The 25,081-nt window shown below is 38.3% G+C and overlaps 1 protein-coding gene across 2 annotated transcripts in view; it reads left to right on the top strand.

Annotated features, from left to right (window-relative positions):
- The first annotated feature begins 21,555 nt into the window (after positions 1 to 21,555).
- Positions 21,556 to 25,081, top strand: part of CCDC7 (coiled-coil domain containing 7) — a 438,580-nt gene continuing 435,054 nt past the window's right edge. Inside the window, exon 1 of one of the 2 annotated variants that reach the window (XM_033208742.1) lies at positions 21,556 to 21,919. The gene's annotated coding sequence lies outside the window, so the exon portion shown is untranslated. The remainder of the gene's footprint in view (positions 21,920 to 25,081) is intronic. The other variant, XM_033208741.1, reaches the window with a different exon arrangement.

Genomic DNA, 25,081 nt, shown 5'->3' with positions numbered 1-25,081 from the left:
GCTGGAATTACAGGCATGAGCCACCACACCGTAATTGTATTTTTAAGGATTTTTTTTCTCTGTGTTTTTGTTATATAAGTAACATAGGAATAAATTATTTTTATAAAATATTCAAATATATGGAAATACGTAGGTTATACTCAAAGTTTATCTTTACCTCACACATTATAAATACACATATATAAATGTGTATAATTTGAGTCCTTTTTCTCTGCATTAATATATATGAAATGTAGAATTTAAAAACAAGTAATATAGTACTTTATGCATAAATATGAAACTTTCAATGAATATGTCTTAATGATTGTCCCATGGTGACACACAAAGTTCTATTTTATTCTTAATAGTTGCATATCATTACCTAGTATTTTTGATATGCCACAATTTATTAAACTAGTTTCTGTATTTACAAACATTTGGATTATTTAAAAATTTTTACTATTACAAATGATGTTATAATAAACATCCTTGTTCAAATATCTTTGTGTCCACATTTTAAATCTATAGGTTAGATTGATACAAAATTATCAGATAAAAGAATGTGTAAAATTTTAACTTTAAACGATTCTATTGGCCAGACCCCGTGGCTAATACCTGTAACCCCAGCACTTTGGGAGGCTGAGGTGGGAGGATAATTTGAAGTCAGGAGTTTGAGACCAGCTTGGCCAACATGGTGAAAGGTGAAATGCCGTCTCTACTAAAAACACAAAAATTAGCTGGGCTTGGTGGCATGTGACTGTAATTCCAACTACTTGGTAGGCTGAGGCATGAGAATCGTTTGAACCCAGGAGGCAGAGGTTGCAGTGAGTCGAGATTGCGCCACTGCACTCCAGCCTGGTCTACAGAGTGAGATTCTGTCTAAAAAAAAAAAAAAGATACTGTTAAATTGCTTTCCAAAAGGGCTTTGCTAATTGGTTCTCTCATGAAGTATGCATAAGTCTTCCTTTCCCCAAATCCTTGCTAACACTGGATATTATCAATACTTTAAATTTTTGCTAATGGTTCCTTAAGGATCTCTTGCAAAATAAATAAAAATTTGCCAATTTGATAGGTGTAAAGTGATATATCACTCTTGTTTTAGTTTGCATTTTTACAATTTTTAAAGAACTTGAACATCTTATGTTTATTCCCTATTTGAATTTCTTCTGTGAATTGTTGATTGCTCATTTTTTTTTTACTGAGTTGTCTTTTTAGAAGCTCTTTATATATTCTTTGCCAGTTGCATATGTTGCAAATATGTCTTCTACTTGTCTTTTAATGTTTTAAAGGATATCATGCAACAAATAGAACTTTTAAAATGTCATGTAATCGGATCTTTTCACCTTTTTCTTGATGGTTTTTGAGCTCACAGCGTTTTTAGAAGGCATCTTTATCCCAAGTAATGTTATAAAAATATCATATTAATTTTTCTTCTAATACTTCATAGTTAATTAGCCTTTTATGTTTTAATCCATTTAGAACTTTTTATGTGCTGTGTGGTAGAAATACAACTTAATTTATTCCCCAAATGGTAGTTCCACATTCCCTAGCCATTAATTGAATTGTCCATTCTTTCATCAGTAATTGCAAATGCTGTGTTTTTATAACTGAAAAGTCTTATATATGCATGGGTCTGTTTTGGGCTTTATATTCCATTTTCTGATTTATTTGTCAATGCCTTTTCCAAATTTCATGTTTCTTAAAACAGTTTTTAGTTTTACTTCCCAAAAATAAAAATTGTATATACTTACGAGCTGCAATGTGATGTTTTGATACTACATACACTGTAGAATAATCAAATATGGCTAACTAACATATTCATCACCTCAAATATTTATCATTTCTTTGTGATAAGCATATTTAAAATCCTCTCTATTATCTACCTTGAAGTATACACAAATTATTAACTTTAATCACCATGCTGTACAATAGAACACCAGAACTAATTTCTCCCCTCTAACTGAAACTTAGTACCCATTGCCCAACATCTTCCCTTTTCCCATTCACTCCCACCCCCAGACTCTGGTAATCACCATTCTACTATCCACTTCTATGAGGCTGACTTCTTTAGAGTCCACGTATAGATGAGATAATACAGTATTACTTTCTCTGTGCCTGGCTTATTTCATTTAACATATGTCCTCAGATTTATCTACATTTTAAAAAATGACAGAATTTCCTGCTTTTTCTTTTTTAAAGCTGAATAGCATTCTACTGTATATATGTTTTATATAATTACATAAAAAATCCATTTATTTGTTGATGGTCATTTAAGTTGTTTCCATATCTTGGCTCTTGTGAATAATGATGCAGTGCACATGGGAGTGTAGAATTCTCTTTGACATATTAATTTCAATTCCTTTGGGTAAATATCCAGAAGTGAGACTGATGAATCATATGATAATTCTGTTTTTAGCTTTTTGAAGAACCTCCTTACTATTTTCCAAGATGGTTATACAAATTTAAAGGTGTCAATTTATCAAGAGGATACCATGGTCTTAAAAAAAATGTATGTACTCACCAATCGTGTACAAAGGTTCCCCTTTCTCTACATCATTGCCAATACTTGTTATGTTTTACCATTTTGATAACAGCCAATCTAGTGGGTGTGAAGTGATATCTCATTGTGATTTCAATTTGTATTTTTCTGATTATTAGAGATGTTGAGCATTTTTCATGTATCTGTTGGCCATTCATACATCTTTTTTTGATAAATATCTATTTAAGTCCTTTGCTCATTTTTAAATAGAATTATTTGTTTTCCTGTTTATTGAGTAGTTTGAGTCCCTTGTATATTTTGGGTATTAGCCCCTTAGCAAGATACAATTTTCAAATGTTCTCTCCTGATCCGTGGGCTGTTTCTTTACTCTGTTGTTTCCTTTGCTGTGCAGAAGCCTTTTATTTCGATGCAATCCCATTTGTTTATTTTTGCTTTTATTGCCTGCACTTTTGGGGTCATATTCAAGAAATCACTGCCTAGATCAATGTCATAAAACTTTCTCCCTATGTTTTCTTCTAGTAGTTTTATAGTTTCAGGTCTCACATTTAGGTCTTTAATCTATTTTGAGTTGATTATTGTGTAAGGGGTGAAATAAGAGTCCATCTTTATTTTTCTTCCATATGTGCCTATTTAGGTTTCCCAACACCATTTATTAAATAAATTATCCTCTCATCATTGTGTGTTCTTGGTATCTTTGTTAAAAATCAGTTGACCATAGATGTGTGGGTTTATTTCTGGGCTCAATCCTACACCATTGATTGATGTTTCTGTTTTTATGCCAGCATCATACTGTTTTGTTACTAGAGCTTTGTAATACATTTTGAAATTTGGTAGTGTGATGCCTTTGTCATTGATCTTTTTGATCCAGATTGTTTTGGTCATTCAGGATCCTTTGTGTTTCCATACAAATTTTAGGATTAATTTTTCCATTTCTGTGAAGAGTGACATTAGAATTTTGATAGGAATTGCGTTGACTCTGTAGATTGCTTTGGGTATTATGACTTTTATCAATGGTTATTCTTCCAATCCATGAACATAGGATATATTTCCATTTATTTATGTCACTTTCAATTTTATTCACCAATGTTTTATAATTTTCAGTATACGTATCGTTCACTTCGTTTTGATTTACTTCTGATTGTCTTATTTTTTAATGCTATTGTAAATGAGATTGTTTTCTTAATTTCTTTTTCAGATAGCTCATTGTTAATGTATAGAAGCACTACTGATTTTTGTAAGTTGATTTTGTGTCCTGCAGCTTTACTGAATTTGTTTACTAGTTCTAACTGCTTTTTGGTGGAATGTTTAAAGCTTTTTGCATATAAGATCAAATCATCAGCAAACAGAGATAATTTTACTTTTCCTTTCCTGTTTGGATACTTTTTATTTCTTTCTCTCGCCTACCTGCTCTGGCTAGGACTTTCAGTACTATGTTGAACAGAAGGGATGAGAGTGGGCATTCTTATTTTGTTCCTGCTCTTAGAGAAAAAGCGTTCCATTTTTTCACGTTGAGTGTGTTAGCTATGGGCTTGTCATATATGGCCTTTGTTGTGTTGAGAAACATTCTTGCTATATGAAGTTGATTAAGAATTTTTATTATGAAAAGATGTTGAAGTTTTTTCAAAATTTTTTCCCTGCAACTATTTAATTGTGTGAGTGTGAGTGTGTGTGTGTGTGTGTGTGTGTGTGTGTTTTACCAAGATCTCACTCTGTTGCCCAGGCTGGAGTGTAATGGCACAATCTCTGCTCACTGCAACCTCTACCTCCCTGGCTCAATTGATCCTCCTCTCTCAGCCTCCTGAGTAGCTGGGGCTACAGGCATGTGCCACCACACCTGGGTAATTTTTGTATTTTTTTGTAGAGATGGAGTTTCGCCATGTTGCCCAGACTGGTCTCGAACCCCTGAGTTCAAGTGATCCTCCTGCCTTGGCCTCCCAAAGTGCTGTGCTTACATTACAGGTGTGAGCCACCATGCCTGGCCTGATCATGTAGTTTTTGCCCTTTATTCTGCTAATATAGTGAATCACATTGATTGATTTGTGTTTGTTGAACCAATCTTGCATCCCAGAGATCAATCCCACTGAATTATTGTGAATGATACTTTGAATGTACTGCTGAATATGGTTAGCTAGTATTTTCTTGAGGATTTTTGCATTTATGTTCATCAGTGATAATGGCCTGTAGTTTTATTTTCTTGTATATACCCATGTAACTACCATCCCTACTAAAATACTGATATACCTCAGAGATATTATAGGTTTAGTTCCAGACCACTGCAATGAAGTGAATATTGCAATGATTTTCTTGGTTTCCCATTGCATATAAAAGTTATTGAAGTATTTGAACTATATTTTAGTCTATTAAGTGTGCAATCACATTATGTCTAAAAAAGCCATTGTACATACTGTAACTGAAAATACATTGGCCAGGCGTGGTGGCTCATGCCTGTAATTCCAGAACTTTGGGAGGCTGAGGTGGGTGGATCACTTGAGGTCAGGAGTTCAAGACCAGCCTGGTCAACATGGTGAAACCCTGTCTCTACTAAAAATACAAAAATTAGCCGAGCGTGGTGGTGCACACCTGTAATCCCAGTTACTCAGGAGGCTGAGGTAGGAGAATTGCTTGAACCCGGGAGGCTCTTAGAGGTTGCAGTTGCTCCACTGCACTCCAGCCTGGGTGACAGACCAAGATCCCGTCTCAAAAAGAAAAAAAAAAAAAAAGAAAATACTTTATTGCTACAAATGCAAATGATCATTCAGACCTTCAGTGAGTTGTGATCTTTTTGCTCGTGGAGGATCTTTCCTCAATATTAATGACAACTGACTGATCAGGGTGTTGGTTGCTGCAAGTTGGGGTGGCTGTGGAAATTTCTTTCTTTTTTTTTTAAATTATACTTTAAGTTCTAGGGTACATGTGCACAATGTGCAGGTTTGTTACATATGTATACATGTGCCATGTTGGTATGCTGCACCCATTAACTCATCATTTACATTAGGTATATCTCCTAATGCTATCCCTCCCCCTACCAACCTCACGACAGGCCCTGGTGTGTGATGTTCCCCTTCCTGTGTCAAAGTTTTCTCATTATTCAATTCCCACCTATGCATAAATGTCTTCTTTTGAGAAGTGTCTGTTCATATCCTTTGCCCACTTTTTGATGGGGTTGTTTTTTTCTTGTAAGTTTGAGTTTTTTTGTAGATTCTGGGTATTAGCCCTTTGTCAGATGAGTAGATTGCAAAAATTTTCTCCCATTCTGTAGGTTGCCTGTTCACTCTGATGGTAGTTTCTTTTGCTGTGCAGAAGCTCTTTAGTTTAGTTAGATCCCATTTGTCAATTTTGGCTTTCGTTGCCTTTGCTTTTGGTGTTTTAGACATGAAGTCCTTGCCCATGCCTATGTCCTGAATGGTATTGCCTAGGTTTTCTTCTAGGGGTTTTATGGTTTTCGGTCTAACATTTAAGTCTTTAATCCATCTTGAATTAATTTTTGTATAAGGTATAAGGAAGGGATCCAGTTTCAGTTTTCTACATATGGTTAGCCAGTTTACCCAGCAACATTTATTAAATAGGGAATGCTTTCCCCATTTCTTGTTTTTGTCAGGTTTGTAAAAGATTAGATGGTTGTAGATGTGTGGTATTATTTCTGAGGGCTCTGTTCTGTTCCATTGGTCTATATCTCTGTTTTGGTACCAGTACCATGCTGTTTTGGTTACTATAGCCTTGTAGTATAGTTTGAAGTCATGTAGCGTGATGCCTCCAGCTTTGTTCTTTTGGCTTAGGATTGTCTTGGCAATGTGGGCTCTTTTTTGGTTCCATATGCACTTTATGAAGTTTATGAACTTTAAAGTAGTCTTTTCCAATTCTGTGAAGAAAGTCATTGGTAGCTTGATGGGGATGGCATTGAATCTATAAATTACCTTGGGCAGTATGGCCATTGTCACAATATTGATTCTTCCTATCCATGAGCATGGAATATTCTTCCATTTGTTCGTGTCCTCTTTTATTTCGTTGAGCAGTGTTTTGTAGTTCTCCTTGAAGAGGTCCTTCACATCCCTTGTAAGCTGGATTCCTAGGTATTTTATTCCTTTGAAGCAATTGTGAATGGGAGTTCATTCATGATTTGGCTCCCTGTTTGTCTGTTATTGGTATATAAGAATGCTTGTGATTTTTGCACATTGATTTTGTATCCTGAGACTTTGCTGAAGTTGCTTATCAGCTTAATAAGATTTTGGGCTGAGACGATGGGATTTTCTAAATATACAATCACGTCATCTGCAAACAGGGATAATTTGATGTCCTCTTTTCCTAATTGAATACCCTTTATTTCTTTCTCCTGCCTGATTACCCTGGCCAGAACTTCCAACACTATGTTGAATAGGAGTGGTGAGAGAGGGCATCCTTGTCTTGTGCCAGTTTTCAAAGGGAATGCTTCCAGCTGTTGCCCATTCAGTGTGATATTGGCTGTGGGTTTGTCATAAATAGCTCTTATTATTTTGAGATATGTCCTATCAATACCTAATTTATTGAGAGTTTTTAGCATGAAGGGCTGTTGAATTTTGTCAAAGGCCTTTTCTGCATCTATTGAGATCATCATGTGGTTTTTGTCTTTGGTTCTGTTTATATGTTGTATTACGTTTATTGATTTGTATATGTTGAACCAGCCTTGCATCCCAGGGATGAAGCCCCCTTGATCATGGTGGATAAGCTTTTTGATGTGCTGCTGGATTCTGTATGTGTCCAGGATTGTATCCATTTCTTCTAGATTTTCTAGTTTATTTGCATAGAGGTGTTTATAGTATTCTCTGATGGTAGTTTGTATTTCTGTGGGATTGGTGGTGATATCCCCTTTATCATTTTTTATTGCATCTAATTGATTCTTCTCTCTAAGAAACTGCATAAACTAATGAGCAAAATAACCAACTAACATCATAATGACAAGATAAAATTCACACATGACAATATTAACCTTAAATGTAAATGGGTTAAATGCTCCAATTAAAAGACACAGATTGGCAAATTGGATAAAGAGTCAAGACCCATCAACGTGCTGTATTCAGGAGACCCACCTCATGTGCGAAGACACACATAGGCTCAAAATAAAGGGATGGAGGAAGATCTACCAAGCAAATGGAAAAAAAAAGGCAGGGGTTGCAATCCTAGTCTCTGATAAAACAGAGTTTGAACCAATAAAGATCAAAAGAGACAAAGAAGGCCATTACATAACGGTAAAGGGATCAATTCAACAAGAAGAGCTAACTATCCTAAATATATATGCACCCAATTCAGGAGCACCCAGATTCATGAAGCAAGTCCTGAGAGACCTACAAAGAGACTTAGACTCCCACACAATAATAATGAGAGACTTTAACACCCTGCTGTCAACATTAGACAGATCAACGAGACAGAAAGTTAAAAAGGATATCCAGGAATTGAACTCAGCTCTGCACCAAGTGGACCTAATAGACATCTACAGAACTCTCCACCACAAATCAACAGAATATACATTCTTCTCAGCACCACATTGCACCTATTCCAAAATTGACCACATAGTTGGAAGTAAAGCACTCCTGAGCAGATGTAAAAGAACAGAAATTATAACAATCTGTCTCTCAGACCACAGTGCAATCAAACTAGAACTCAGAATTAAGAAACTCAGTCACAACCACTCAACTACACGGAAACTGAACAACCTGCTCCTGAATGACTACTAGGTACATAATGAAATGAAGGCAGAAATAAAGATGTTCTTTGAAACCAATGAGAACAAAGACACAACATGCCAGAATCTCTGGGACAGAAACTCTCAATAAATTAGATATTGATGGGACGTATCTCAAAATAATAAGAGCTATTTATGACAAACCCACAGCCAATGTCATACTGAATGGGTAGTGTGTAGAGGGAAATTTATAGCACTAAATGCCCACAAGAGAAAGCAGGAAAGATCTAAAATTGACACTCTAACATCACAATTAAAAGAACTAGAGAAGCAAGAGCAAACACATTCAAAAGTTAGCAGAAGGCAAGAAATAACTAAGATCAGAGCAGAATTGAAGGAGATAGAGACACAAAAAACCCTTCAAAAAGTCAATGAATCCAGGAGCCGGTTTTTTGAAAAGATCAACAAAATTGGTAGACTGCTAGCAAGACTAATAAAGAAGGCTGTGGAAATTTCTTACAATAGGACAATAACAATGAAATTTGCCACATCGATTGACTGTCCTTTGGTGAAAGATTTTTCTGCAGCACACGATGCTGTTTAATAGCATCTTACACACTAGAACTTCTTTTGAATTTGGAGTCAATCTTCTCAAACTCTGCTGCTGTTTTGTCAGCTAAATTTGTGTGATACTCTAAATCCTTGGTTTTGATTTCAACAATGTTCACAGGATCTTCACCAGGAGTAGATTTCATTTTAAGAAACCACTTTCTTTGCTTATCCATAATAAGTAACTTCTCATTTGTTCAAATTTGATCATTGCAGCAATTCATTGTCATCTACAGGCTCCATTTCTAATTCTGGTTCTTTTGCTATTTCCACCACATCTACAGTTACTCCTCCACTGAAGTTTTGAACCCTTGCAAGTCATCTATGAGGGTTGGAATCAACATCTTCCAAACTCCTGTTAATGTTGGTATTTTGTCTCCTCCTATGAATCACAGATATTCTTAGTGGCATCTAGAATGGTGAATCCTTTCCAGAAGATTTTCAATATAGCTCTTCCTGATCCATGAGAAGAATCACCATCTATGGCAGCAATAGTCTTACAAAATGTGTTTCTTTCTTTTTTTTTTTTTTTGAGATGGAGTTTCACTCTTGTTGCCCAGGCTGGAGTGCAATGGCATGATCTTGGCTCACTGCAACCTCTTCCTCCCAGGTTCAAGCGATTCTCCTACCTCAGCCTCCCGAGTAGCTGGGATTACAGGCATGTGCCACCATGCCCAGCTAATTTTGTATTTTTAGTAGAGACAGGGTTTCTCCATGTTGGTCAGGCTGGTCTGGAACTCCCGACCTCAGATGATCTGCCTGCCTCGGCCTCCCAAAGTGCTGGGATTACAGGTGTGAGCCACCACACCCAGCCCAAGATGTGTTTCTTAAATAATAGGACTTAAAAGTCAAAATTACTCTTTGATCCATGGGCTGCAGAATGGATGTTGTGTTAGTGGGCATAAAAATATTAATCTCCTTGTATCTCACCAGAGCTCTTGGGTCACCAGGTACATTGTCAATAGCCGTAATATTTTGAAAGAAATGTATTTTTTTTTTCCTGAGCAGTAGGTCTCAATAGTGGGCTTAAAATATTCAGTAAAGTAAATTATAAACAGACATGCTGTCATCTAGGCTTTGTTGTTCTATTTATGGAGCACAGGCAGAATACATTTAGAATAATTCTTAAGTCTCCTAACATTTTTAGAATGGTACATGAGCATTGGCTTTAACTTAAAGTACCAGCTGCATGAGCCCCTAACAGACGAGTCTGTCTGTGCTTTGAGTCTTTGAAGCTAGGCGTTGACTTCCACTCTCTAGCTATGAAAGTCCCAGATGGCATTTTCTTTCAATAGAAGACTGTTTAGTTTATATTGGAAAGCTATTGTTGGCTGAGCATGGTGGCTCACACCTGTATTAGTTGCACTTTGGGAGGCTGAGGCTGGAGGATTGCATGAGCCTAGGAGTTTGAGACCAGCCTAGGCAACATAGTGAGACCTTGTCTCTATTAAAAAAAAAAAAAATTTGGCATTCATGGTGGCATGTGCCTGTAGTCCCAGCTACTTGTGAGGCTGAGGCGGTGGGGTCACTTGAGTCTGGGAGTTCAAGGCTGCATTATACTATGATCACACCACTTTACTCTAACCTGGATGACAGAGAAAGACCCTGTCTCAGAAAAAAAAAAAAAAAAAAAGATAAAGAAAAGAAAAGCCTCTGTTTAATGTAATTGCTTTCATCAGTTCTTATGTAGATCTTTTAGATAACTTGCTATAGCTTCTACATTAACACTTCCTTCTTGAACTTTTATGTTATAGGGATGGCTTCTTCATAGAATTGAAGAGAGTTAGGGCCCTCTGGATTAGGCTTTTGCTTAAAGGAATGTTGTGGCTGGTTTGATCTTCTACCCAGATGACTCAAATTTTCTCCACACCAGCAATAAGGCTGTTTTGCTTTCTTATCAATTGTGTTTACTAGAGTAGCACTTAATTTCCTTCAATAACTTTTCCTTTGCTTTAACAACTTGGCCGTTTGGTGCAAGAGGCCTTACTTTCAGCCTATTTCAGTTTTAAACGTGCCTTCCTCACTCAGCTTAATCATTTCTAGCTTTTGATTTAAAGTGAGAGGCACATGACTCTTTCTTCCACTTGCACAATTACAGACCATTGTAGGGTTATTAACTGGCCCTATTTCAATATTGTTGTGTCTCAGGGAATAGGAAGACCTGAGGGGACGGAGAGAAATGGAGTAATGGCCAGTTGGTGAAGCAGTTGGAACACAGAACATTGATCAATTAACTTCACTATCTTACATGGGTGTGGTTTGCAGTGCCCCAAAACAATTACAATAGTAACATCAAAGATCAATGATCACAGGGCACCATAACAGATATAATAATAATGAACAAGTCTCAAATATTGTAAGAGTTGCCAAAATGTGACACAGACATGAAGTGTGCCTATGCTGTTGGGAAAATGGTGCTGATTAACTTGCTTGATGCAAGCTTGCCACAAACCCTCCACTCGTAAAAAAGAGCAGTATCTTCAAAGTGCAATAAAGTAAAGTGCAATAAATGAGCTATACCTGTATAGAACAAACACCCTAGAAAACAGCCTGGCAGCTTTAACAAAAAGTCAAATATACACCTACTATATGCTTCAGCAAATGAGTCCCAAGCATTCATCCACTGAATAATTTTAAGCAGAGTATGAATATGTGGAGATTTTTTGTATTTTTAATTTAAAAATTAACATGCAGTAAAATGGACTTTTTCCTGTACAGTTATATGAATTTTAACACATGCATGAAGTATAACCAACGTGAATCTGGATACAGAACACGTATCCCCCCCAAACTTCCTCATTCTATCCCCCCAAACTTCCTCATTCTATCCTTTTATAGTTACCCCCTCTCCCACCTCCAATCCCTGGAAAATACTGATTAATTCTTCATTACCACAGTTGTGTCTTTTTGAGAAAGTCATGTCAATGGAATTATATAGTATGTAACCTTTTGAGACTGGGTCCTTTCACTCAGTGTAATGCCTTTGAGTTTCATCCAAATGGTTCTGTGTATCAAAAGTTCATTCCTTTTTATTGCTGGACAGTATTCCATTGTAATAACATACCATAGTTTACTTATTCATCTGTTGATGCACATTTTTAAAAATTTGAAAGCAATCCAGTTTATCAATTTTCAAATGGTTAGTAATTTGTGTCTTGTCAAAAAAAAGTTGCCTATGCCAAGGTAATTAATATATTCACCTATGTTTTCTTCATGTTTTTTGCTTTCATAGCTTTACGTTTTTTGTTTTATGGCTAGGTCTGTGTTGATTTGGGTCCTCCAGGATGCATATGCCAAATGGAGTTCTAAGTGAAGGAGATTTATAATTGTGAAAGTTAAAGGAAAGAGAGTAGGAGTGGCAGAGAAAGCTTTCAGACTGTGATGCCGGTCTGATACCTGTGAAAAAAGTGGGGAAAAGAAAGAGGATTATATATACTGTGAAAAGTGGGGGTAGCTCTGGAAATGTATCAGAAAGCCCAGTGATCTCAAAAACAAATATTGTCCACAGAGGAGTCTCACACTGGCCAGAAACAGCAAATATTTACATAATTGCATGCTGAGTCATCAGCTGGAGGATGCCCAGGAGGCAAGTGGCCTCAGCTCAAAAGTTATTTATTAAGACAAATCCTGAAGACATCCATAGCTGGTTTTCACTGGTCTATATTCTTTGCTGCAGGTTCCTTCTTGAAGGGAGTTGTAAGTGGCATGTTTTCGTGTCTGCTACAGTCCCCTCTTTGCTTTACATGTATTTGTCCTTACTCATTTGGAGTGCAGCTTCTCTATAGCTCTTGTCAACTTCAGGCCAGGTTTGCTGCACTTGCTCATTCACAGTCACATTGGGCAAGGAAGTATCAAGAGGCACTCAAGTGGATCACCTGAATTTCACACATATTCCTCTCCACCACCATTGTCTAACATTACCTCTACCTCATCCTGCTTGTCAGTGTCACCTAGACTACCAAGACTGTGACTCCTTCTTACAGCCTTGTGGTTCCTGGAAATGAAAAGTTCAGAGTGCCCATGTGGCAGCTGTAGCATGTAGTTCAGTAGGAGGCTTGATATGCCTCTTTTGGGAATCAAAATGTCTAAGGTTTTGAAGTCCAGGATTGCAGGAAGAGATGCATAAAGCTCGTTAGTGGTTATTGGGAGTGATGCTAGCTGGAATATTTCCTGCTTGCATCCTTCGGTTTCCAGATCTGTGTATTTCACTGGCTCTTCCAGAATGGAAGGGACTCAACATAATCAACCTGCCATCAAATGGCTAAGGGGTCTCTTGAAGGAATAGTGTCATACAAGAATACTGGTTTCTGCTGCTGCCATGGAGGACATTCAGAGGCAACAGTAGCTAGACTGACCTTGGTAAGAGGGAGTACATGCTTTTGGTCTCATGTGTAGCCTCTATTTCTGTTACTATGACCACTTCTTTCATGTGGCTATGTGGTCTGGGGCGGCTGAAGACAAAGGTTGGCTAACATTAGCTGGCTGAATTGTTTTGTCCATAAAGTTGTTCTGTGCTGCTTCTGTGGTGGATGCCATCTGATAGGAAATTACTTATGATATGAAAAATTTCATATGTTTAGCCATAGGCACCACGTGACTCTAACTAAGATCTCCTTGTCTCTGACCTTTCAGTCCATTTCCTTCTAAGCCCTTGATAAGCAGGACAAGTCACTTGCCACCACCCACGAGTCCATATATAGTCCATATATAAGTCTCATCTTGAGCCACTTCTTTCACACAAAGTGGGTGAGCAGAGACATTGCTCACAGCTTCTCAGGAAAAATTTCTCTCAACACTTGTTCAAGACTGTCCCCCATTGTGACTATAATGCAGCTACCATCTATTTTTGTCTTGCTCTGTTATACCTAGACAGCCTATCTGGAAACCAACCTCTTAATTTTCTCCTTCCTTCAACTAGTAGTACAGGACTCCTGTAAAGTCATAGATGTGAGCTGAGGGGAGGGGCCCTGGTGCAACTGTGGTGGGTGACATGGAGGTACAGGCTACTTCCTCGTAGATTATTCTTACCTTCTACTCCTGTTCAGGTTTAATCCCAGATGCACTTTTTACATCTTATGATGAAATGATGCTTTGTTCACTCACCTTTATGACTTGATAGATCGGACAGAACCAAGTTCATAATGGGCACTTTTTTTTTTTTTGACACAGAGTCTTGCTCTGTTGTCGAGGCTGGAGTGCAGTGATGCCATCTTGGTTCACTGCAGGCTCCGCCTCCCAGGTTCACGCCATTCTCCTGCCTCAGCCTCCCAGGTAGCTGGGACTACAGGCGCTTGCCACCATGCCTGGCTAATTTTTTTTTGTATTTTTAGTAGAGACGGGGTTTCACCCTGTTAGCCAGGATGGTCTCAATCTCCTGACCTCATGATCCACCCGCCTCGGCCTCCCAAAGTGCTGGGGTTACAGGCGTGAGCCACGCGCCCGGCCCATAATGGGCACTTTTTGACAAATACATTCTAGAGGGTGGAAAGTAAACTCTTCTAAGATTCTGGGACTCACACTTCAGTAAATACTTCAGAGATCTGATGATCAAAGGCATGCAGAGACATCCTCTTTTAAAAATGTCTTTTTTGGTTGTTGGTGCATCTTCTTCTGCTACAGTGTTTCTCAACCTTTTTGTTATTAATGCCCTGGTAAGGAAGCTTTTTGAACATTTTACCCCTAATTGCCTCTCCATCATGGAATATTGATAGCACAGATGTACTGTATATTTGTTTAGGTAGTGTGGCCTTTGGAAGACTACAAGACCACATAAACCATTAAATACCAATTTTTGCCCCCTCGGGGGTGATATTATTCCTAGTAAGAATCCATGTCCTACTACAAAGAAGGAAGTGCAATGTCATGGGTCTGTTTGGGTTGTGGAAGCAATACATTCCATACCTCCAAATACTAATCCAGCAGATAAAACGTCACATGGAATGCTGCTGCGTTTGAATGGGGCTTAGGACAGAAAACGTAGCAGGTTCAGGTTGTGATGTAAGTAAGCTGTACTGCTGCTTTGAGCAAAACATGCTGCCATTCTCTGTGATTTTGTGTCAGTGAAGGAAAAGGAGGCAGTGTGGAGATTACGGCAAGCCCAAGTAGGAAAACAAAAAATTTAAGGAGGTGCTCGCTTTCAGGTTGTGCAAGTGCAGGCTCCGCACCTAACAGTGAGTGCTTAGATTTTTCATAGGAGATGCCCTGCTTGCCTCACCAAAGTCCTGTCCCTGTCCCTGTGGGTCAAGCTTTCTGGACTACCCCTGACCTTGTTGGTTGTTAAGGTAACTCAAGTTACTCCTATATTTTGTTCTAGAACCTTTACAGATTTAGGTTTTACAGTTAGGTCTATGTGTGAATATATTTATGGAGGTGTTGGGAGATAATTCTCCATAGATCTTATATTTTTGCATATCTTCTGAGCAATTGTATTCGTAGCTTTTTTCTAGACTGTCTTTTCAAGAAAGTCCGTATAGCAAACAGCTTTGGAAAATAAAGTGTCTCCCTCTGGGGAAGAAGGCAGGTTTGTTGGCTGTTCATGATAATAAAGACAATGTCTTCCACTGGAAAAAGGTTGAAAAGGTTTTCTAGCAATGGTTTTAGAAAATATTGGGGTTTCCTAAATAGGGTTGCTCTTGGGTAATGCAACTCACTGAGTGTGCTCTATGGGAATCAGGGCTTGAAGAACTAGCACAAATGTTGTTATTCTGACTACGGCTATTGCTCTGATTAATAAATTGTTCTTTATCCCTAGCCCAGGAATCTCATATCTCCTGCCAGTGTCTATGAATCTGTGGCATGCTAACTTGTTTTCTAGCAAGGTAAAATTACAGACTCTTATTATTCTTACCAGTTTTGGTGATAAAGATGGAATACTGACAAGACGTGGCTTTCTGGAATAAGAAAGACAAGAACTTTCCCACAGTTCAGTTATAATTTGAGGGAAGCCTGTAGGATTTAGTAGCAGCCACATTATTCAAACTGTCTAGTCAATCAAGCAATAAGTGATCCTCTCCTCTTTCATTCTCTGCGACCAAGGAGGAACTAGGGAGATGGTTGCAGGCTGAGTACTGGAAAATAGGTTCATCGAGGTGGGGGCAGGAGGGTGAATCTGATGGTCAGTGTCACTCCCATCCCATTGTAACAATGAGAACTAAGATCCATTCTGGGTTAAGAGTAAGGTTCTGATCCTTTTCAGAAAATAGTTACAGAGATATGCATCTCTAAATGCAAAAGGAGAGAATTTGTGACTGCTATGAATAGAAATCATGCAAATCTTAAGAACTTTGGCTTGTTAGCTTGGGAGATGAGAGAGAGAGGCACACAATGTTTGTTAAGGAGGTATGGCAATAGCGATGTCATCCTCTTACAGCTTAACTCCTCCTGAATTCTATCAGGTCAATATTAGATCTTTTTGAAGATGACAGTATGAGTTTTCTTGGAGTAGGCTCTGGCTGCTGTAAGTGTATTTGGCCCTCTTAGTAAGAGATTCCTGAGACAGAGAACCTGCCACAGGAAACCAGAGATGAAGCAATATCTAGTATTCAGGCTCGTACTATTCTGGTTTGGGTTGATATTCTCCACCCAGTTCCCTGACACTTACCCATAAAAGCCAAAAGTGAGGGACAAATGGGTTTTTATATGCTTTATAAAAATTCCCTTGTCACTCTTGCTTTTGACTCTTCCAGATGAAAAGTTTAGGTGAGATTAGAAGCATGATTGGAAAGAGGTTATAGTTACTAGAATGGGACACATTAATTTTGTGGCAGTGTTGAGAGAGAGAGAGAGAGACACTGAGACCTAAGTACTTGGAAAGGCACTGGGGGATATAGGGACATTAGTATTAACATTCTTTTGTCTTTTAGAACTGATCCTGGAGCTTTCCCTCACAAAGGAAAATGCCCTGGTGCAGCTTTTGCAAACCGTTTCAAGTCCTTGAATTTAACTGATTCCTGGGTCTGTTATCCTCTGTCAGATGGCTTTGACCACAATTCGATTACTATTCTCTTATTCTTTCTGAGAAGTCTATCAGAAACAGCAGGGAATGGCCTCAGCTTCTTCATTTCCCATGCAAAAACTTGTCAACAGCTTGTAGGCATTGCCTGTAGACAGTCCCATAGCTGTCACTTAGGTATTTTGTGGTGATGGATGAAACAGGACAGGAAAGATTGGACTGACTTCCACCATGTGGTACCTACAAAAACAAGGATTCTCAATTATTCAAACTGAACTAGGAATCCTAAGGTGTATCAGTGATTGGGAGGCCATGTTGGAGGCATGGTCAACCTGTGCCTCATGAGTACTATGAGTGCCATTTTGGTGGAGGTAGGGGGAAAGGGTTTACCCAGCAAATGCAAACAAGACTTTATTTCCAGGGCACTCAATGCTCCCTGACTATACTTCTTGTAATGTCTACCTCCAATTTTGTTTTTCTTTTAAAAAGTCATTCTGGCTATTGCAGATCCTTCCTATTTCCAAATGAATTTTAGTGTCAGGTTGCAAATTGCTTCACAAAAGCCTGATGGTATTTTTAATGGAATTGCATTGGATTTATAGATCAATTTGGGGAGAATTGACATCCTAACATTATTAAATCTTCTGATTCACGAACACAGTGGATCTTCATTTATTTAGGTCTTTTTATTTTCTCTCAGCAATTTTTTTGTAGTTATCATTGTAACTTTTTACCTTATTGAGTGCTGGAAGGTTTTGTATGCCTATAAATATTCTTGAGTTGTGTTTTGGCTCTCAACTAAGTTACTGGAAACATTCAATCCTTTCAGGTCTTACTTTTAAGCTTTGTTTGACAGGTCCAGAGGAGTGTTTAGTGTAAGACTGTTTTTGAACCCTTCCTGAGGCAAAACCTTTTGAGCACTTTACTCACTGCCTCTTAAATTATAAAACTTTTGACTCTAGCTGGTGGTAACATGAAATATTCTGAGCTCTTTGTGGGCACTGAGTATCATATCCTATCATGCTTCCAGGTGGTCCTTTTCCCTGGCCTTGGATAGTTTTCATACATGTATACAGTGATCATTACCCAGTTGAAGACTAAAGGGGTCCCCTAAAGATTTATGGAGCTCTCTTTGTTCTTTAATTTCTTCTGCAGGATTCTCCTCTTTGAACTCTAGCTTCCTTGGCCTTCCTGGACACCTCCTTCCCTCAACTCAGAGACCGCTAGAAGCTGCCTGGGTTTTCTGTTCTTTGTATCATGACTTGGAACCACCTGTCTTCAGGCAGTAAGCTTAGGAAATCACAGGGATCATCTTGTCTGTTTCCTGTTATGCAGGGGTCATTATCATTCATTATCTGATAACCAAGGTATCAAAATTCATTGTTTCATATATTTTGTCTGATTCTTTACTTGTTCCAGACAGGAGGTTAAACCCAGTTGCTGTTACTCCATCTTGGCTGGAAGCAGAACCCTTCACATAAACCCAGTTGCTGTTACTCCATCTTGGCTGGAAGCAGAACCCTTCACATTATCCCTTGAAGGATAATATGTATGATATGTGTCCATGGCACAAGGTCTATGATTTAATTTAAATTAACTTTCAGGTGTGGCATGAGGCAGGGGTCATGGATAATATTTTTTTTCTCTCAATGATATCAGTTTTCATTTTCATTGTTGGAAAGATTTTTCTTTCCCCATTGAAGTACGCTGGTACTGTTTAAAATCAATTGACTTTACATATGTGGATATATTTCTCAACCCTCTATTTGTTCCATTTTTGTCTATCTTCGTGTAATATACTATCTTACTATAACTTTATATAACTCCTGTAGTATATGTCATTTAAATATTTGCTCATTTTTTTCAAGATTGTTTTGGTTCTAGCCTTTTTCATTTCCATATAAATTGCAAAATTATTTTCCTGATTTCTAGAAAATAATCTGCTTGGATTTTGATCATAGATATATTTAATCCATAAATATTGATAGACATAGACTTAAAAAGTTGACATTTTAGCAATATTGGGTCTTCTAATCCATTAATATGGTATATAATCTCCATTTATTTGGATCTTCTTTAATTTCTCTCAGTAATGTTATATAGTTTTCACTGTAGATGTCTGGAAATTGTATTGTTGTCTGGAAATACAGCTTTATTTCTTTCATTGAAATCATTATGCCTTTATTTCTTTTTCTTGCCTTATTGCACTCCAGTATAATATTGAATAGACATAGTGAGAGCAAATATCCTTGCCTCCTTCCGATCTTAAGAAAAAATCAATTTTTCACTCTTAAAAATGATGCTAGCTGGAGATAGTTCACAGATGTCCTTCATCAGATGAAAAAGTTCCTCTCTAAAGTATTGTTTGTTTTCAAAGAATAATCAATTCATGTCAGAGACTCCAACCACTGCAAAATTTGATATTACATGCTTAGATTTATTAACTTTTTAAACTTTGCTTTACATTGTCAGCACTGATAACTTTTCTGTGTTCTTAGCTGTGCTGACTATTAAGGCTACAGATATGAATGGTGAACTTTTGGCTAGACTCATGCTGAGAGTTTTGCTAATGTATGCTAACTTGACAACTTGACCATTAAGATTTTACCAACAAAATAAGAAATGACTAGATATAATTCATTTTCAGGGTTCTAGAAAATAACTGAAATTGGCTGTGTCAAATCTAAGGTCTTCTTTTATCTCTCCTGATTTTTAGGTCTATCTTTCCTATCCCTTTCATTTACAATGGTTTTGGGAGATTTTGATTTTAGCAATTCAATACTTTCTAAACTACTTTCTTAATTTTATTGCCAACTTTAAAAAATTGTTGGTGGAAAGCTTAATAAATCTGATCATTTATATGTACATTTTCTTTATTACTGACATAAAACACACACACTGATAAGTGCACAAATAAGCATATGCCTTCATGATTTTCTTTTTTTCTTTTCTAGATGGAGTCTTGCTCTGTTGCCCAGGCTGGAGCACAATGGCACAATCTCGGCTCACTGCAACCTCCACCTCCTGGGTTCAAGTGATTCTCCTGCCTCAGCCTCCCAAATAGCTGGGATTACAGGCACCCGCCATCATGCCTGGCTAATTTTTGTATTTTTAGTAAAGATGGGGTTTCACCATGTTGGCCAGGCTAGTCGTGAACTCCTGACCTCAAGTGATGCACCACCTCAGCCTCCCAAAGTACTGGGATTACAGGTGTGAGCCACTGTGCCCGCCTGCCTTCATGAATTTTTGAACACACCCAGAAAGAGCAGAAGACAGAACATTTCTGGCACTCCAGAAGATGTCTTGTTTTCCAGGCAACCCCAGTGGTAACTCCCAGTGGTGTGCTGGAGCTAGCCTACACCAGCTCTTGGGAGCTGATAAATTTTCAGGAATCTCTGATGAGGCATTCAGATTTTACTGAAAATTAGAAATAATTAGATATAATCAATTTTCAGAGTTTTAGAAAATAGTTGAAATCTATTATGTCAAATCTAAGGTCTCCTTTAAATCCGGTTTTTAGTTGCATCTTTCCTATTCCTTTCATTTACACACAGGCATTATTAGCAACTAAATTATATCAATTAATATTTTATTTTATTTTAGTAATATATTTTATAAGCTGATATATTAAAAATAGTATTTCAATGCAATCAATATCAAATTATTGAGATATTTACATTCTTTTTTATTTTCATAGCAACCCTTTGAAGTGTATTGTATATGATACATTCATAGCACATACCAGTTGGACCAACACGTTTAAGGTGTTCAGTAGCCACCTGGGGTTGTGGCTCCCACATTGGATAGCACAGTTGAAACCCCACATTGCTTTATTTACCACTGAGCAATATGTTTTCAACTTTGTTTCAAAGCTCTTAGATCTTTCAGTATTTCATAATGTAAACCCCTTCTATTTCAGGGACTATGTAGTAATACATACTCACACTTGAATGATGCTACTAAAGCTTCCCCTTCCTCACCTTTTTCCTCTCAAATTTAGATTTTCTGTTGCCTGGAAAATGCATATGAACCAGTTCAACAAACTGATCTCCCCTGCCAGCCCCTACCACAGTCTATATGTATATTTTTCTTTTCCTTTTTTTTTTTTGTACTTTTAAGTTCTAGGGTACATGTGCACAACGTGCAGGTTTGTTACATATGGATACATGTGCCATGTTGGTAGGCTGCACCCATTAACTCGTCATTTACATTAGGTATATCTCCTAATGCTATCCCTTCCCCCGCCCCATCCCACAACAGGCCCCGGTGTGTGATGTTCCCCTTCCTGTGTCCAAGTGTTCTCGTTGTTCAATTCCCACCTAATAAGTGAGAACCAATTAATATTTTAAAATATTAAAAACATTTTACTTTGTTCAACTTAAAGACAAAATTATTTCTTGAGGTCAAATTATCGAAAAAAACTCTACCTTGTAAAACTGCATATTAAAGCAGTGCGTGGAAGCTGACGGCAAGAAACCACTTAAGTGTCACAACTCTGCTTCGAGTTAATTCCTAGTCCATTTGATTTTGTTTTGCTTTTAAGATCACAAAGCTGATGTACACTTCCGTGCGAGCTTAGAGTCTGGTAATGAACTCCACAATACACTGAAAAGAGCTTGAGGAGATAGCAGATGAATGAAGGACTGGGGCTCTGGTTTTGCAGGTGAAGCCCAGGTTCTTAAAGGTCCTACCAGGCCTGTATATTATTTCTCCTTCGCAGGCCTCTAGGCCAAATGCCTCGATGAATCTGCGCTCCGGGGGTGTCCTGGAATTACACGTGGGAAAGAATAAGGAAGCAGGAGGCCGACGTGCCCATGGACATTATTAACCTTCCGACAGATCCCCACAGCGGCCAAACTGCGTCTCCCCTGCCGCTCTCGGCGCGCAGCTCACGCCCGCAGCGTCAGCGACGTCGGCGGCGCCAAGGCGTCGTGGCGTCGGGCGTCTGGGACGTGGCATCAACGGCCCCATCCGGCACCGGCGGGAGGCGCCCGGCGGTCTTTGCGGCCGCCCGGGGGCGCAGAGGCCGGGCCTTTTCTTTCAGCACAAACGTCAGTTTGTAAAAGGGTGGGGCTGGAGTCTGAGGACTTTTCAGGCTTCTGTCTCGAAGGAGGTCTGGCAGGCTCGGAATTGCCATCTTCCTCAGGCAAATAGTTTTTCACCTTACAGCCAGCAGTGGCAAGGCCAAACCGCCCAGTCACCCGACTTCCCACAGTCTCAGCAGGTACACAGGGCGGGGAGCCTCGCGAGCGGCTCCCTCAGCCGGACCTGAGGGTTTCGTGAGAGTCCTGGCTTTGCAGTTAGTTTTCCCGCTGCCTGGCTGCCTCCGTGGCGCTTGTGCTGCTTTTTATGCAAGATCTGGGATCGAAGGCAAATCATCCTTTCCCTACGCCCCCTGCCGACCCTTGCCGCTCTCCTCGATTTTGTACACTGTCATTAAAGGGTTTGAAATGAATGTACATTAATCCTTGAAGGATGAAACCAGAAAACGTTTGTCGTGGTGGCGGAAAGGGACGGATGCACTTGGGCGAAGTAATGCTGACATCCACTTCCTAGCATTGTTAGGAAGGATAAATGAATTAAATATGTAAAATCCTTAAATATTTGCTTGCTAATACGAGTATTCATTGCGTGTGACTCTATTTTTGTATTTATGTGAACTTCATCGGAGCATTTGTCAGGTTCTTTTTTCTCTTTTTTTTTTTGCACTAAGTGAGCGTGGCGGGCCGGGCTGCCTGCCTGCCTGCCTGCCTGCCTGCCTGCCTTCCTTCCTTCCTTCCTTCCTTCCTTCCTTCCTTCCTTCCCTCCCTCCCTCCCTCCCTCCCTCACACTTTTTTGGGGGGAGAGGACACAATGCAATCCATAACAGCGTATATACACTTGTTCTTTTTGCCATCGAACTTTCCTCTTGACCATGTTTTCTTCTAGTAATACTCTATTTCTTTCCTCCCGTTTGTAGAAAAATTTCTCTACAGTGCTTGTATTCAATTCTTTGTTCCTACTTCCTGTCTTTTGAACGGTAAGTCAGATATTTACCTCGATCATTCTACTGAAATTGTTGCCGTTCTTCAGGTTACAAATGACCTACCTCCATGTTGCCAAGTCCAGTGTCAGCTCGTAGTCTTCATTTTACTTGACTCAGCATTTGACATATAGTTCATCGCTCCGTCCTTGGTGACATTTTCTTTTCCTTGCTTTCTATGTATATATACCCTTTTGGTTTTACTTGTTGGCTCATTGGCCACTCTTCTTCCATCCTGTTTGCTGGTCCTGATGGTTTTGGTGGAATTTTTGATGTTTGCTTGGACCTGATGGTTTTGATGGAGTTTCTTTGGCAATGTAATTTATTCAGAATTCTTTTGAGGCTTTTTAATTTTGTAAATTTCATCTTGGTAAATTTTCAAATTTAATTTTGTAAATTTCATCATTTTGCTTGTAACATTAGTTTTTACTTAAAGCATCATGTCACAATCGGTATGAGAATAATGTGAAAGGGGGCAGTCATGGTGGCTCAGGCGTGTAATTCTAGCCCTTTGGGAGGCCGAGGTGGGCGGATAACCTGAGGTCAGGAGTGCGAGACCAGCTTGGTCAATGTGGTGAAACCCTGTCGCTACTAAAAATACAAAAATTAGCCGGGCGTGGCAGCGGGTACCTGTAATCCCACCTACTCGGGAGGCTGACGCAGGAGAATCGCTTGAACCCGGGAGGCGAAGGTTGCAGTGAGCCAAGATTGCGCCATTGTACTCCAGCCTGGGTGACAAGAGCGAAACTCTGTCTCAAAAAAAAAAAAAGAAAAATGTAAAAGGGAATATTTTGCAGGGACTTTGGTTCAAGTGCTATAATGTATGTATTTACTATTATCATCAGTAGTTTCCAGTAGAGCATTGTGTTCTTCCTTCAAATGGATTTTTAGTGACACTGATATCAAGTTATCTTTGCTAAGTCATATTTGACTATGATTTAAAAATTATGCTTGGCAACTATGCATTCAATTAACTATAGTGTATCATCAAAACAAAAAAGCAGTTGTATAATTCTTGGATGAAATAAACATTTTCAGTGCTATTAAGATATTTTCGTTCTGTTGTTCACAACCTAGTTTAAAGAATGTAACAGCAACTTGTATAAAATGTCTTAGAATTTTAGTTTTTGAGAATTTTCAGTTTGTGCTTGTCAGACGTATTTAAGGGCGTGTATCCCTGGCCCCATATATATTATATGTTTTTAATTTATATTTTTTATAAGTAATCTCTTAAACATGTATATGATTCTTTTCCAGCGGGGTGTCATCATCTACTTGTTAAAATCCTAATAAATGTTCACATATTGAAATATCTGGATTTTGGAAATTCATAATTACATCAACAATTGTTATCTGCTGTCCATGTGTCCAAAATAATTGAGAAATTATTAGTTTTTAAAACTTTATTCAAAGTGATTTTATTTATAACATCTGTAAGTTATATTATTTGTTTTTATATTTTATTCTCTGAAATAGTATATTATACTATTTGGTATTGATATTTGTGTTTTGCATAAATGTGCTGACAGGATACCATCAACTTTTGCCATGGTTTCTGGCAAATAAAAAAATCCTATTATTAGTCTCTTAATATTTATTGGATGATCTTCTGAAGATTAGATACTGCTTCTCCAAAAATTCAATCATGTTTATTGTTATTAACAAATATATAGGCCTTTATTTTCTCATTTTCAGTAGAAATGCTAATTATATTTTTTTCAAACCTGCTACTAGCTTTTAATACTTATCACTATTGATGTGTATTTTATTAATATTCAGGAATATGTGATAAATGCTGCTGATCTTTGCATCATTTTTTATTCTTCAGCTGGATTATTCCTCAACTGTTTTTATTCTTTGCATCAGGTTTTATTCTTCAGCAGTATTATTTTGTGATTACTTGTGCTATTTTATCTATTATATTTTTCATTTTTTAATATTTTCACTTGGGTCTTAAAAATACCTCTTATACCTGTTTTATATGGCTAATATTCTCTTTCTGTGTGTTTATATATTTTTAGTCTCTCTGTTTTAATGATTCTACAACTAAAACATGTTTTTTAGTTTCTTATTTTTATATTTATTTATTTATTTGAGATGGAGTCTTACTGCATCCCCTAGGGTGGAGTGCAGTGGCGCAATCTCAGCTCGCTGCAACTTCTGCCTCCTAGTTTAAGGGATTCTCCTGCCTCAGCCTCCCAAGTATCTGGGACTACAGGTGCCCACCACCACGCTTGGATAATTTTTTTGTATTTTTAATAGAGACAGGGTTTCACCATGTTGGCCAGGCTGGTCTCGAACTCCTGACCTCAGGTGATCCATCCGCCTTTGCCTCCCAGAGTACTGGGATTACAGGTGTAAACC

Source organism: Trachypithecus francoisi, unplaced genomic scaffold (assembly GCF_009764315.1).
Source record: "Trachypithecus francoisi isolate TF-2019V2 unplaced genomic scaffold, Tfra_2.0 Lachesis_group9, whole genome shotgun sequence".
Lineage (NCBI taxonomy): Eukaryota > Metazoa > Chordata > Mammalia > Primates > Cercopithecidae > Trachypithecus > Trachypithecus francoisi.
The sequence above is the reverse complement of the archived record's forward strand: the minus strand, read 5'-3'. Positions and strand labels throughout refer to the sequence as shown.